Consider the following 14,499-nt stretch of genomic DNA (forward strand, 5'->3'; position numbering starts at 1 on the left):
CAACCATTGCAAAGCAGGAATCAGCTGGATGTGATTTTTTTGTTAGATCTTTAGAGCAAAAAATGTGTAAAAAAATGATGAAGTACTATTCTTTTTAAAATAAACTACATTTAAAGTTAATGGTGTATCTTTATTGATATAATTAAAATATGACCTCCATTTTAAAAAATAGCTTATAATCACCTCTTTCTGCCTCTACTGCTGTGACTTTATAAAATATTCAATGAAGACACTCTTAGTTTCAATTCACAGCAATAGAAAAAACATCAACATAACCTAATAATAATTTATTCTTGGAAATTTCCTATCTTGAAGGCTGAACTTAAAACCCAAGTAATGGCTGACATTTTTTTTACACCTGAATTGAAACAAACCTCTAATAATAGAAGACAAGATAACAAGATGCACAGTTCCCTCTTGTGGATATCCAGGATACGAATACTAAGCAATGTTGTTCTTCAGTATGAAAATCATCAATAATAATAATACACAATTTATTCCCTCTACCCACAAACAGTGCACAGAGTTCTCTGGAACTTTAAAATATTTTGAAAGTTAAAATTTGACTATATATGTTATTTAGAATACATTTGTTAGACACATTGGAATAAATTATAAAATTGATTTTTCCTGAATAGGTCTGACTTTATTCAGGTCTTTATAAACTAGCATGCACTTTAAAACCTTTATGGACATTCAGACACTCAAGGGGAAAGACTTCTAGAAAAGCAGAGTCTTGATGTTTGTACCTCTGTTTCCCTAATTATTATGTAAATATCCTCCTTGCTGTAGGAATCAACTTCCCAGTTCCTCATCTGCAAAACTCAGTGGTAGTCTCCAAATTTGAAGTCTACATCCCTTGAATATGCAGAGTCCTGATACAAGGTTAAACTAAATGGGGTCTCAATCACTGGCCTGTCTAAATACCTTACCAACTACACAACTGAAGCTTTGTAATAACTTTGCCTGTCAATCACTCCTGGGCACAGCAAGGACATCAGCAAGTTGGAAAGAAAGTGAAGGTGAATGGAAACCTGCTTTGGGCCACAGATCTATATATTCTAAGAAATTTTACTGCTGTTTCACTAGTCTCTAATCCACTCTTGCAACACAGATGAAAACAGGCAAAATACAAGCTTAGGACTTCCTCTAAATGTTGTATTAATATGCATTTTGTAGAGAGCTTTTAATATTCTCTGTCTTTAATTCCTGTTTTGTGCTCATTAAACTGATCATAAACCCCAAGATTTCGGTCTCTTTTTTAAACACTTATTCGTACCCAACACAGTGTTGTTACTCATAAGAATATCCCTTTTCTTTACTAGTTAAATTTTGATCCTGTATCACAGTGTTCACTTTAAAATTCTAGTCTTGTCCTTTTTTGTTGGGATCCTATAGTCAATCTCAATCTATTATACAAAAAAATTAGCCTTAAAAATAATAACCAGAAAATGTACTGAGCTCAGAATTAAGGAACTGGAGTTCAAATTTCGTTGCTATTATTGTTTGTACCCAGAAAAGTCCCTTTAATATATTTAAGTTTCAGGCTCATCCTCAAAACTATCATTTGGCCAGCTTGTCAAACATATGCTAAAAGACTAGATGGCTGCTAAAATTTCTTAAAATTCTGAAATTTCTGAACTTTTGACTGTGTCAACAGAAAAAAGAAATAATATTCAATTGACAAAGTAAAACAGAAACACAAAGAGAACAAAACAGAAAATACAAATAGAAATTAAGTAAAAGAGTATAGTTATAGAAAAAGAAAAAGAAGTATAAAAGTAAAAGTCTTCATAAAATGGTTAGGAGTAGTATTTGAAGAGAAACTAACTGGAAAATTGGTAAGTAGAGAAATTTGAATGTCCTCTAAGGATTAATATAATTAATACAACATTTTGTGAATAATATTATTCTTCACTTCCAGAAAAATAATTTCTCTACACCACTTGCTTGATCTTGTTTATTAGAAAACATGTGGCCATAGCTCTGTGAGATTTTCCATAAAAGCTTTGGTATATAAAGAAAAAAAAATTTGGTTACCAGTGGAACTGTCGATATCAGGACAAAATCTTGGACTATAACCTGGCTTCTCAGGTAAAATATAAATCAGAATTAACACAAAACTGTCTTTGACTTTCTAAATTGATAATATACAATTAGAAAATTAAAAAGTGAATATATATGCTATTTAGAGTACATGTCAGACACACTGAAATAAATTGTAAAATTGAGTTTTCCTGTACAGGTTTCACTTGGTATCAACCTGTACAGTGGAACAACACAATGGAGTTGTCAGCCAGGTAAGACTACAGTCTAAACATAGGCCTGAAACTTATTAATTATGCAAATATGGGAAAAATAGTCAACCTCTATGAATGACAGTTGCTTTATTAGTAATTAAGAGGTGATAATAGCACAGGTACTTTCAAACTGCTTATAAGACAATTTTAGGAAACAAGTGTTAACAAATGAATGTGGTGTCTATCTCAGACTAGAATACTCAACAAATCTTTTTACCTTCACTCTCCACTTAGGTAATAGTCATTTTTTTAAAAAAAAATCTATAAATTCATACCGTCTTAATGAGTCATTTTTAGAACTTTCTTTCACTATTAAATATAACAGTAAAATATATATTTTATCAAAAATGGAAATATAAAATATTAAAAGTTTATGACTCTGATGTTTTGTTATAAAATATTCCTCCAGGCCCATACTTGAAGAAATATTTAGAAATAATATTAATTGTATTTCTGACAGGTAAGTAAAGAATGCATTAACAACTCCTATGTCTCCCACTTTGTACTTATCAAATGCAAGGAATAATTATGGGAATTATAAGTTTGATACTTAAAAGTAAATCATTGGTCTCATAACCATAATCTTAACCAAAAGCTGCAAAAATGAAAGAAAACCTTATCATTATAACATAAAGTAGCATAAAGATATAAATGTCAAACCAGAAGAGACATGATGGTGGATTAGCAGGAAGTGGCTTTTCCCACAGCTCCACCACATGGGACTCAGAGAGTAAGAAAAGTGTTTCTCTGTGAGGTGGGTGATAAAAGCATGCCACTGATACTCAACATTTTTTTTCTTTTAGCCTTGAAAACTGAGGAATTTGGGGTGCATCAGACAAAGATGAAAAACAGAACTGGAGCTTAGGTTTTGATGTGAGTGGGGGAAATCAGTACACAAGACAGAAAAGACTGAAAAGTGCTACAGACAAGGGGCTAGGGTTGTGGCTCAGTGGTAGAGTGTCTGTCTAGCATGCATGAGGAACTGGGTTCAATCCTCAGCACCATTTAAATATAAAATAAAAATACTGTGTCCAACTAAAATTTTAAAATATAATAATAAGAAGAATAAAAGTGCTGCAGACAGTCTTGGAATGAAGAATCTGGAACCAGAGGGTCAAGCCTGCCCTGGGAGGACCGAAGCTACTCTACTCTTTAATCTGTGTCATGAAAGTCACCACGGGTCTGCCTGCTATGTATAGGAAGCTGAAGCTGGAGACATATTTAAACATTTGTAATGTGGTGGCACCAACTCAGACTTGGAACTTAGATTGATGTGTTGAGGCTTAGTCTGATACATAAATCTGCAGACACTAGCCACAAGACTTAAACTGAGCCTAGCAAATCAAGAGAATTTATGCCTTGGACAGTATTTTTTCTGGGGGTATTGCAAGTCAGATGAGCAAAAGAAAGCCTGTCCTCCTCTCTTCCTTTGATACAGCTGTTTCCAAGACCAGTGTCAGTGGCTTCAAAATCTCAATGTCCAGGAGTGATAGAGCTTGGTGTTTGGGGGCAGACCTTAGGAGGTCAGAAAGAACAGTACCCTGGGAAAACAGAACTGGTAAATGACTGGCCTCCCTGTCCCATGAATATAGCCCTGGGGAAAAGAGTGGGGTATAATCCTAGGTGTGCATTGATTTATTAATGCCCAGTAACTCCTCATGCAAAGACTGGACCTCACTGCCTCCCCTGAGAACATCTTGTAGAACCTAGCATAACTTATACCCTGGGGGTGGAGCTGACAGCACCTCTCACAGTTTCACATACCATCCCATGGAAAAGAGAAACTGAGAGATGGAAAGACACTTTAGAACAGACATCAAGCACATACTATCAGTAACAATCTTGTTTTTTTTTTCTTTTTAGTTTTTCTATGTGTACTGATGGATACATGATGGACATTTATATACTTGTATATGTACATATTTGTTTATGATTTCTCATTTGAACAATTCTTAAACAGTTATTTTTTCTTACTCTTTTGTTGAGGGTAAAAGTTTTCAATTAGCATATTTTTGATTGACTTTATATTCTGTTTCAAAACTTTTATTTTCTTTTGTTTCTATTTCTCTCTTTTCTCTTATAGTCAAAATCCATTATTCTCTCTTTACTCTTTATTTATTTTACTGTTTTCTCCTTCTTCCTCATAAACAATACATCCTGTATCATCTCTGCATCTGCCCTATCTACATCTTGAAACTACTAATCCTTTACTATCACCATTGCTTCTTTCCTCATAATGAACTCTAATTTTAATTTCTCTCAGCACTCTTGGTTTATAAAACTCCACACACCACTTCTAATGCTAAAGCAACAATTAATACAACTGAAGCTAAAGAAAACACCTTTTTTATTTTATAAAAATATAAATAATGATTACTTACTGTCTTTACTGATATAAATTGATCCAGTTTTGTTTATTGTGCCAATTAACTTTGTGTGAAAATAAAAATTAAGTATGCAATTTAGTTCTATATATTTTATGCACAACTGGTTGCAATTATTTGTTCCCCCCATCTCTGAGCCATAGGATACCTATAGGATCACAAGAAATGCACAGACTGGAAGTTCTGTTGCTACATATCCATTTAGATACATGAGTAGACACACAAACAATATCAACAAGCAAGGAAACAAAGCATTTCAAACACACCAGAATCACTCAACAGCAGATTCCACAAAAACCACAGTGAAGAAAACATCAGAAAAAGAATTTTGAAAGTTTATATTTCAACTGACCTATGAGGTAAAAGATAATGTAAAAAGTAAAATCACAGAGAAGACACAAGAAGTAAAATATCAATAAGAAAATAGAAGTTCTAAAGAAAAAATAATCAGAAGTTCTCAAAATGCAGAAATCAATAAACCAAATTAAAAATGCAATGCAAAGCATCACCAATAGATGACTTTAATTAAATGTTAAGATTTAAGTTAAGTACAAAAATGCCATAAGATAATCAATATATTCAGAAAAGTCTGTTCACAATAATCAGCACACATTCAGGTTTAAAACACCAGAGGGACTAGTGATAGAAGGGCATTTCTTCAAAATTGTAGAAGCTGTAGTTGAGAAACTAAATGCCAACATCAAACTGAGTAAAAAATTGAAACATTTTTTTCTAAAAACAGAATCAAAACAAGGAAGTAAACTTTCACCACTCTTTGAATCCCCCGCCAGAGTAAACAAGCAAGAGAGGAAATCTAATAATATATACATAGGAAAGAAGAAGTCCTGTTGCCTCTGTTTACTGATGACATGAACATTTTACTTACATGATATAAAATGCTCTATCAGAAAATGCATAGTGCTAATAACAACCCTACTAAAGGAGCTTATACAAGAACATAATCCATAAATCAATTTTAATCCTATATTGCAATAGCAAACCTGCTTCAAAACAATTGGAAAAAATGCTTCATTCAAAAACCTTAAAAAAAATACTTGGGAAAATATCTAACCTAGGAGATGAAAAAACTCAACAATGAAAATTATAAAATGTTGAAGAAAAACAAACTGAAGACAACCTTAAGAAGTGGACATGCTTCCAATGTTCTTGAAAAAGCAAAATTATTATTATCTAAATGTTCATACTACCTTAACCAGTGAACAAACTCAGTATATTCCCAACCAAAATATCAATGACATCCTTCACAACACAGACATTCTTCACAACACACAGACAAAACAGATTTCTTAAATTCATTTTTACACAGAAGTGACATAGAACAGCCAAATGTATCCTGAACCAGAAGACTGATGCTGAGAGGTTCACAGTACCAGATATCCAAATATGTTGCAGAGCTTTACTAAAAAGCAGCATTATATTGGCACCAAAACAGACCTGAAGATAAATGAAATAGAAAACACAGACAAATCCACAAAGTGACCTGATAAGCAACAAAGCTGCCAAAAATATATGTTGGAGAAAAGAGAGACTATTTTTGTTATCGCTAATTTTCCAGTGTGTGTGTGTGTGTGTGTGTGTGTGTGTGTGTGTACACACACACACACTCATATATATATATATATATATATATATATATATATATATATATATATATGGCTCTTTCTATGCTGATTTAGTATCCTTAAAAATTCAATGCTCTCTAAAGATTTTTCTAGTTTAACATTTTTAATTTCTCCTTTAATCTTGTCTAAAACATACATAATTGAAAGTCAATAATAAAAGACTATTTTGTTATTTGTAAGTTTCTGTTGCTAAAAAATCTTTTAGATACTACAGAAAAAAAGTTTTTGAAATGCTTTGGTAAATTGACATGTTTATGGTGAGTTTTGTTTTCTTTCAAAAATCAATTAAAAGGTAACTTCAGATATACCTTGAAAGAAGACGAGGTAAAGAGAAAAAAAAATGATGATACGCTACATGAAAAAAAGTAATAACCCGTTAAAAGAAAAAGAAACAGAATACAACAAAGAGGATTAAGTGAGAAAGCAAGCTGAAATCTCTGTTTGTACAATAGATACAGAATTTGAGACTTCAAGAAATCATTTTAATCAGGTAAATAGATTTTCAGTAAAGTTTCAAATGTTTACTTTATTTCATCCACATTATTTATAAAATCCCTTTAACTTACTGTATGTGGCCATGTTCACTTAATGATGGCAATGTGGTCTGAGGAATGTTCTGTTTGGCAATTTCACCAACATGCAGTCATCAGGTGTGTGTACATCCACACACTTCAGACATCTCCCACAATGTCAGGAAATACAGATTTACAAGACCTCCATTTACATGAAGTCTGCTGTTTCTCAAAGTATTGGTATGTGGCTTGTGAAGTATTATTTTGATTTAAAACACAATGTTTTCTGATTATAAATTTAAATGATAAAATTTATGACAAAACTAGTTACAGCAAATCCTAGCATCTTGTAGATGTTCAGCATTTGTTTCCTGAATGAAGAAGTTTAGTTTAATCACTGATATAAATTCCAATTTAGGGTTTTTTATGTTAACATACAGAGTAAATAGTTATGCAACTAGTTAAAGCATTATTTAGAAAGTGTTTCACAATTACATTTCTGTCTGTATTTAAGAAATGTTTTCTCTGACCCAAATTTATCTGTCATTTGTGCAGTTGAAATATAAGACATTTACTCATAAATAATAAACACTACCTTTTAGAATTATTTTTTAGTCTTGAAGCTACCACTCTTAAATTTAGCTTTTAGACTTCTATCACCTACTGATATACAGCCAAAATCTTGCTGAAATAAATTTATAGATTTTAGCAGAGCAAAATGAAACCTATAGACAATATCAATGAGACCAGAATGACAGAATTTACTATATGAAATTTCAGTAATACATCTTTGCAGACAAAACATAGTTGAACAAAAACTATTGATCATGGAAAAGTGTAGAGTGTTTTAAATCCATATATTTATAACCATAATGTACATACTTTGGAGGTAAGGGTGGCATTTTTTGTCCCATTGAATTAAGTAATGTTCTTAATTTTAACTCTATTTCTCTTCAGCAATCCCATGATGACTTTCAGCATAGCCATATAAAGAGAGCAGACTTTTAATATTTTCCACAGGAATAGATGATTTTTCAATGATCTCAAAACCGTTGCTTCTAATAGTAGATCTGCTATTTTGGGGATGTGACTTCACTCTCTTGTTAAACATGACCTATATTCACATATGAATATCTTACCAATTTTATGTGAACATAGGAATGTAATGTCAGATTCATTCTACTGTCTCTCCCCTGCTCTCTCAGCCCTTTATTCCTTTTTGTCTAATCCATCAAACTTCTATTTTTTCCTCCCCCACTGTAATGTGTGTTAGCATCCACATATTAAGGAGAATATTTAGACTTTAGTTTTGGGGGACTGGATTATTTCACTTTGCATGATAGTCTCCAGTTACATCCATTTACTGGCAAATGCTACAGTTTCATTTTTCATGTCTGAGTCCATTTTATATATATGACACATTTTCTATATCCATTCATCTGTTGAAAGGCACCTAGGTTGGTTCCACAGCTTAGCTTTTGTGAGTAGCTACTATAAATACTAATGTGACTGTGTCACTATAGTATCATTTGAGAATACATTGAGGAGAGAATAACTGGGTCAAATGGGTGTTCCATTCCAGGTTTTATGAGAAATCTCTACACTGCTTTTCTGAGTGATTGCTTGGTGCAATGTATGAGTGAATCTTCCCCACATTCTCACCAATATTTATTGTTATGTGCATTATTTATAGTTATCATTTTAACTAGAGTGAGGTGGAATCTCAGTGTAGTTTTAATTTCCTTTTTTCTAATTGCTAAAGATTTTGAACATTTTTTTTCATATACTTGTTAATTGTTTGCATATCTTTTCTTTGAAGTGCCTGCTCAGTTTTTTTGTTCCTTTATTAATTGGGTTATTTGTTGTTGTTTTTTGTGGGTGTCTTTTGTGTGTGTGTGTTAATTTTCTGAGTTGTTTATATATTTGGGAGATTAATGCTCTATCTGAGGTGTCAGTAACAAAGATTTTCTCCCATTCTGTAGGCTGTCTACTCACATTCTTGATAGTTTTCCTTTGCTGTAAAGATACCAACCAATTTATTGATTCTTTATCTTATTTCTTGTGCTTTAGAGTCCTTTTGAAGAATTCAGTTCCTACACCGACATGATGGAACACTGGGCCTGTCTTGTATTGTAATAGGCCTAGGGTCTCTAGTCTAATGTCTAGGTCCTTGATACACTTTGTGTTGAGTTTGGTGTGGGGTGAGAATTAAGGGTTAAATTTCTCCTACTAGATATGGGTTTTAAGTTTTCCCAGCACTATTAGTTAAAGAACCTGTCGTTTTCTCAATGCATGATTTATAGTGTGTTTGTCTAGTGTTAGTTAACTGTATATATGTGGATTTTCTCTGTGGCTTCTCTTCTGTTCTGTAAAGTTTTTTTTTATTGGTTGTTCACAACATTACAAAGCTCTTGACATATCATATGTCATACATTAGATTGAAGTGGGTTATGAACTCCCAATTTTACCCCAAATGCAGATTGCAGAATCATGTTGGTAACACATCCACAATTTTACATAATGCCCTATTAGTAATTGTTGTATTCTGCTACCTTTCCTATCCCCTACTATCCCCCTTCCTCTTCCCTCACATCTTCTCTCTCTACCCCATCTACTTTTAATTGTAAATGGACACAATATATTTATTTTATTTATTTGTTTTTATGTAGTGCTGAGAATCAAGTACATGCTAGGCAAGTACTCTACTGCTGAGGAATAACCAAAGCTCCAGGTGTTAGTTCTTAAAGTATTTTTTTTTAACTTGGGTCACAGATACCACTCTCTGTTGCTGTCTTGTAAAAATGAATTAGAATAGGAAGAAGTAATTCTGAACAAAGCTAATATTTCCTTAGACTTAATGAACAAATCTACTTTTTGTATATATTAACAAATCTTTTCATTTCTATTAATGTCTACTTTTTATTTCTATTTGTGATGGTTATGGTAACTATAACTAACAGTGTTGGCTGTTTTCTCTGTCAAGATGTGGAATAGGAGGACAATTAAAGGGGTAGAAAAGGAGAGATTTACCTACTAACTGTGTAATTTACATATAGCTTTGATTATATAATTATAATCTTATATTTTAGTTTTTCACTTTTTTTGTAAAATATCTGAGTCTTGTTTTATGTATTCAATAAAATTTTAAAGTATATGTTCAGGTTTTTTTTTTTTTTGTTTTTTGTTTTTGTTTTTTTTTTTTACTTTTAAGTGCTCCAAGATGTATTTCATGAGCTCTTTATGCTGGCCTGATATCTATATTTGTACCTCAGCCTTATTTGATGTTGTAAATCTTGACATGTTCTCCCAATAATATTCTAGGTCTAGATTGACAGTGATGTGTGGGTGCAGTGCCATTGCCCAGTGTGCTTCAATTAATTCTGTTGTGAGAAATTGCCTGTGGGAAACCCACCTGAAACTGTAAATTCAGTAATCTCTTACATTTTAAGGCTTGTCTTGGAAAAAAAAAAGAACTCTTGAAACCACAGTTATTCATACTTAAAATGTGAATGGAATAATGTATTTTAACTTGTAAATGTATTAACATTTAAAAAAAACAAAATTCATATATAAGAGGATATCAAATTATTTATAAAAGTTAAGAATAATTTTTAATTTGATGGATTTGTCTAAAAATTAATTAATAGTTTTGAATGCTGAGTCTCCTACATTAAAACAATTATAATTCCTACAGTAAAAAGTCACAAGCCACAGAAATCTGATTGGTGATATCATTGTATGGTTCTAAAATGGGAATTGCCATCAAACATTTATCATTCCGTGTGACTTAAGAATTGTCCATTGTCATTATGTGGTTAAAAGTGTGCCCCACTCCCCCTTAAAAAATAGTTGGGACATGTTCAGATGATTGATGAGAAGTGAGGAAACATGGTACCTACAGAAAAATGGTCTCCAGAGAATCATTTTGACTTTTGAATTCTTTCTCAGTTTTGATCCTTTTGTCCAGGGAGTGGTGACCTTTCTTTTTAACAAAGACCACTTATTTCTTACAGGACTACATACAGCTCACCCATGGCATATGATTATAAATTTTTTCTTCTATTCGATTTAAATTGTCACTAACATGTTATAATTTATGAAGTGTCACAAAGAGGTATATAGTCTCAAGACTATATATGTGTGTGTATATGTAAGAAGGTTGCAGGGAGCATAACCCTGTTCATTTTATAATTTCATTGCAGTTCTGCATCTAAACAAGGCAAGTTTTGCATCTAAACAAAGGTTGGAATATAAAGTCCAAAAATGGTGTGAGGTACCTGGGTGTCTCTTCCTAACTCTCAGGAGGTTAGGAACTTGGAATAAATACTATTGAATGTCTGATATAGTGCTAGCTACCTAGTAGGAAATCACTAAACATTTTTTAAAGTAAATCATGCTTGTTTAAAAAACGTTTGCAACTGTGGAGACCTCCAAATTTATGTAGGACAAAAATCTCTTTTCCTTTGGACTCTGTGTCTAAGTGTGTCTTGGAGACACTGAGGCAGGAAGGGCACAATCACACTGAATTCCGTTTCACCTTGGCCTCTTGGTCCAGCAAAGTCAATGTCTAGAGAAAACTAAACCACATCATAGAGTTTACCAATTCTAACGTATTCCTGCCTTCAGGGCTCTTTTCACATCCTAAGCAGAAAATGTCTCTTTCTCCCTTAATTCCTTTCTGTTCCTAAGGTCAGTAATAAAACAAAACAAAACAAAACAAAACAAAAAAAGACTCTATAGGAGACACAAGAAAAGCCTTTCTTGTATCATGAAAAAAGCAATAAGTCACTCCTCACAGGAGAGTATTCTGGTTGTGTCCTTTATGTTTCTGGAAAACTCATATTCTGCTCTGGCCCATCTTTGATGCTTTCAATTGAACTGGGACAATGGGCACACCTGGCCTATGATGAGTGACTGAGAGGAGCTTTCCTGCAGCTGTGCCCGGCCTTCTCAGCCCTGCTGATTTGCATGTGCCCACAGCACAGCCCACTGCCCTGAGGACTTCTTAAGTGGCTACTCACATCCTGTGCAGGAGTCAGTCCTCGGCAGGACACAGCATGGCCATGAGGGCCCCTGCTCATCTCTCAGGGGTCGTGTTGCTCTAGCTTCCAGGTAAGAAGGGACAGCGCTGAGAACTTGCTCAGGCCAAATTGGTCAGTGGCAAGTCCTGTAATCTAATTGTGTTGATATTTACTTTATTTAATTATTGTTTCTAATGTCAAGTTCCAGATGTGACATCCAGATGACCCAATCTCCTTCATCCCAGTGTGTATCTCAAGGAGACCGATCACCATCAACCGGGGTGGGGGTGGGGCAGTCAGAGCATTAGCTCTACTTTACATCGATATCAGCAGAAACCATGGCAAGCTCCCAAGCTCCTCATAAGATATGCAAACACTTTGGAATCTGGGGTACCCTCAAGGTTCACTGGCTATGGATCTGGGACAGATTTAACTCTCTCAATCAGCAGCCTGGAGCCTGAAGATGTTGCCACTTATTTCTGTCAACAAGGTAACAGTTTCCCACCCACAGTGATACAGGCCATGATAAAAAACTCCCAGGGAAGCAAAAGTGTGAGACTGGGCTGCCCCAGCTGCTCCTCCTGCTGCCTCCACCTGCTGAGGGCACTGCTCAGAGGCAGCCAAGGTCACTGGGTGGTTTGTGGAAGGGCCCAGGGAGGCTCCTCTGTGGCATTACTCATTTTCTTCCTCCACAGCTTCAGAAACACAGACGTGACAATGTGCCAACTGATGGAATTAAGTGGACATCAGTGCACCTGCCAGGGGTGGGGGTGGGGTTATGGCATCAGACACAGGGATCAACAGAGCTTGAAGAAAGCATTTGTGTTTTTTTCCATATTTATTGGCTTCAACATTCATGATATGCTGGATATGATTAATTTAGAATGGTAGAAGAGGCTGTCCCTTCCTCCACAATCATCTGTGGGCTCAACATTGCCCCATGAAGCTACTGGATGGACTGACCTGTGATGCAGCCAGAACTGAGGACTTCAGGCCAGTTCTCTGTGCGACCATTACCTGCGTGCTCCTGATACATCCCAATGGTTCTGTGATGCCAAGGCGGAAAATAGGGCCATCTCCTGTCAAAGCAAAGCACTGGATACATGAGTTTCTCTGAAATGAAGGGGTGTTTGGAACTTTTACAGTTGTTTCTCTGATCATCACCATCTTCTGGAACAAGTTCCTGCAGGGACCAGTATTGAGGCTCCAGAGCAGCAAGAAACTTTTCCAGGGGACATGGTGTTATTGTAAAGGAATTTGGGGAAGGAAAGTATGGGGGTGCCTTGCTGGAAACTACACTTGAAAGAAGATCCTAATTGTGAAAGAATAGGAATGAGGACTAGTTGCCTGGATTTGGTCTTTTCATTCATGAGTACCAGGATCAAGGTGCTCCACATCCAGGCAGAGGAAGTACAACACCAGCAGGTTCCCCTGTGACCAGGGCTGAAGCTTTGGACACCTGCAGATCAGACTCACATTGCTCAACCACATGTCCTCATGGCTCCAAGACAGAATGGACAGGCTCTAGCTTCCCAGCTCTTCCTGATGGTGGACACCATGACTCAGTGATTGAGGAGTAAAGGAGAAACACTGTATTTGATTTTATGAATACTGCTGATGATATTCAGAAACTAAATAGGCAGGAATCCTCTGCCTTTTAGTCACATTTATTGTCTCACAATCAAGAGTTTACTTGAGTTTTAGATCAGATTTTGGACTAGGACTTTTGCATAAGCAGGAATTGTTAAGATTATGGGGACTCTTGCAGGGAGATTAAATGTATTTTTCATGGTGAGATGGACATGAGTTTCCGGGGTACAGGGGCTGAATACTATTGTTTGAACATAAAGTGACCCTGAAACTCAAGTTAGTGCAGAAATTTTCAGATATGAAATGATGAGATTATGAAAATGGTAACCTCAGCAGTGGATTAATCCACTTGGTAGATTTTATAATTGGATGGATTAACTGGGTGGTGACTTTGGGCATACTGTAAAATCTTTGAGGAAGTTAGGCCACATTTCCTTGAGATGTCTACCTTGTCCCTGTGGCTTCTTAGAAACCATGAGATGAGAAGATTCTCTTCTCCATTCCCATCTGCATTGGGCCATTTTGGACCAGAGGAAGGGAATCAAATCAGACAACCATGAATTGAACCAAACCTCAGAAGGTGAGAGCCCAAGCCAACATGTCCTCAAAAGAAAGAAAAAAAGTGAAAAATGTTTAATTCTTCCATGATTATTGTCTAGTCCAAGCCTCCAACCTCATTCAGCTAACTCAGATTCTGAGCTCCTTCCTATGGCCATGTCCACAGGTTCACATGCTTCTCTCACCCCAGCCCAGGCCTTCTCTTTTGGGTGGCCTCCAAACTCAGCTGCCCCAAGCTCAACAAGTTTCCACACTAATGAAGTTGGAAGTTGCTTTAGTCAGATTTTTCACTTCTGGAACCAGAAACATGACAAGAACAATAGGCAGACAAGTTTATTTGGTGCTCACTGTTCTGAGGTCTCAGTTAATAGTCAGCCAAGTGCATTGCTCTGGGCCTCAGCTGAGGCAGAACATCCTGGAAGAAAGGTGGCAGGGACAAATACCACTTAGGATGAGGTACCAGGAAGCCAAGAGAGAGGCACTGCACATAA

Source organism: Ictidomys tridecemlineatus, chromosome Y (assembly GCF_052094955.1).
Source record: "Ictidomys tridecemlineatus isolate mIctTri1 chromosome Y, mIctTri1.hap1, whole genome shotgun sequence".
Lineage (NCBI taxonomy): Eukaryota > Metazoa > Chordata > Mammalia > Rodentia > Sciuridae > Ictidomys > Ictidomys tridecemlineatus.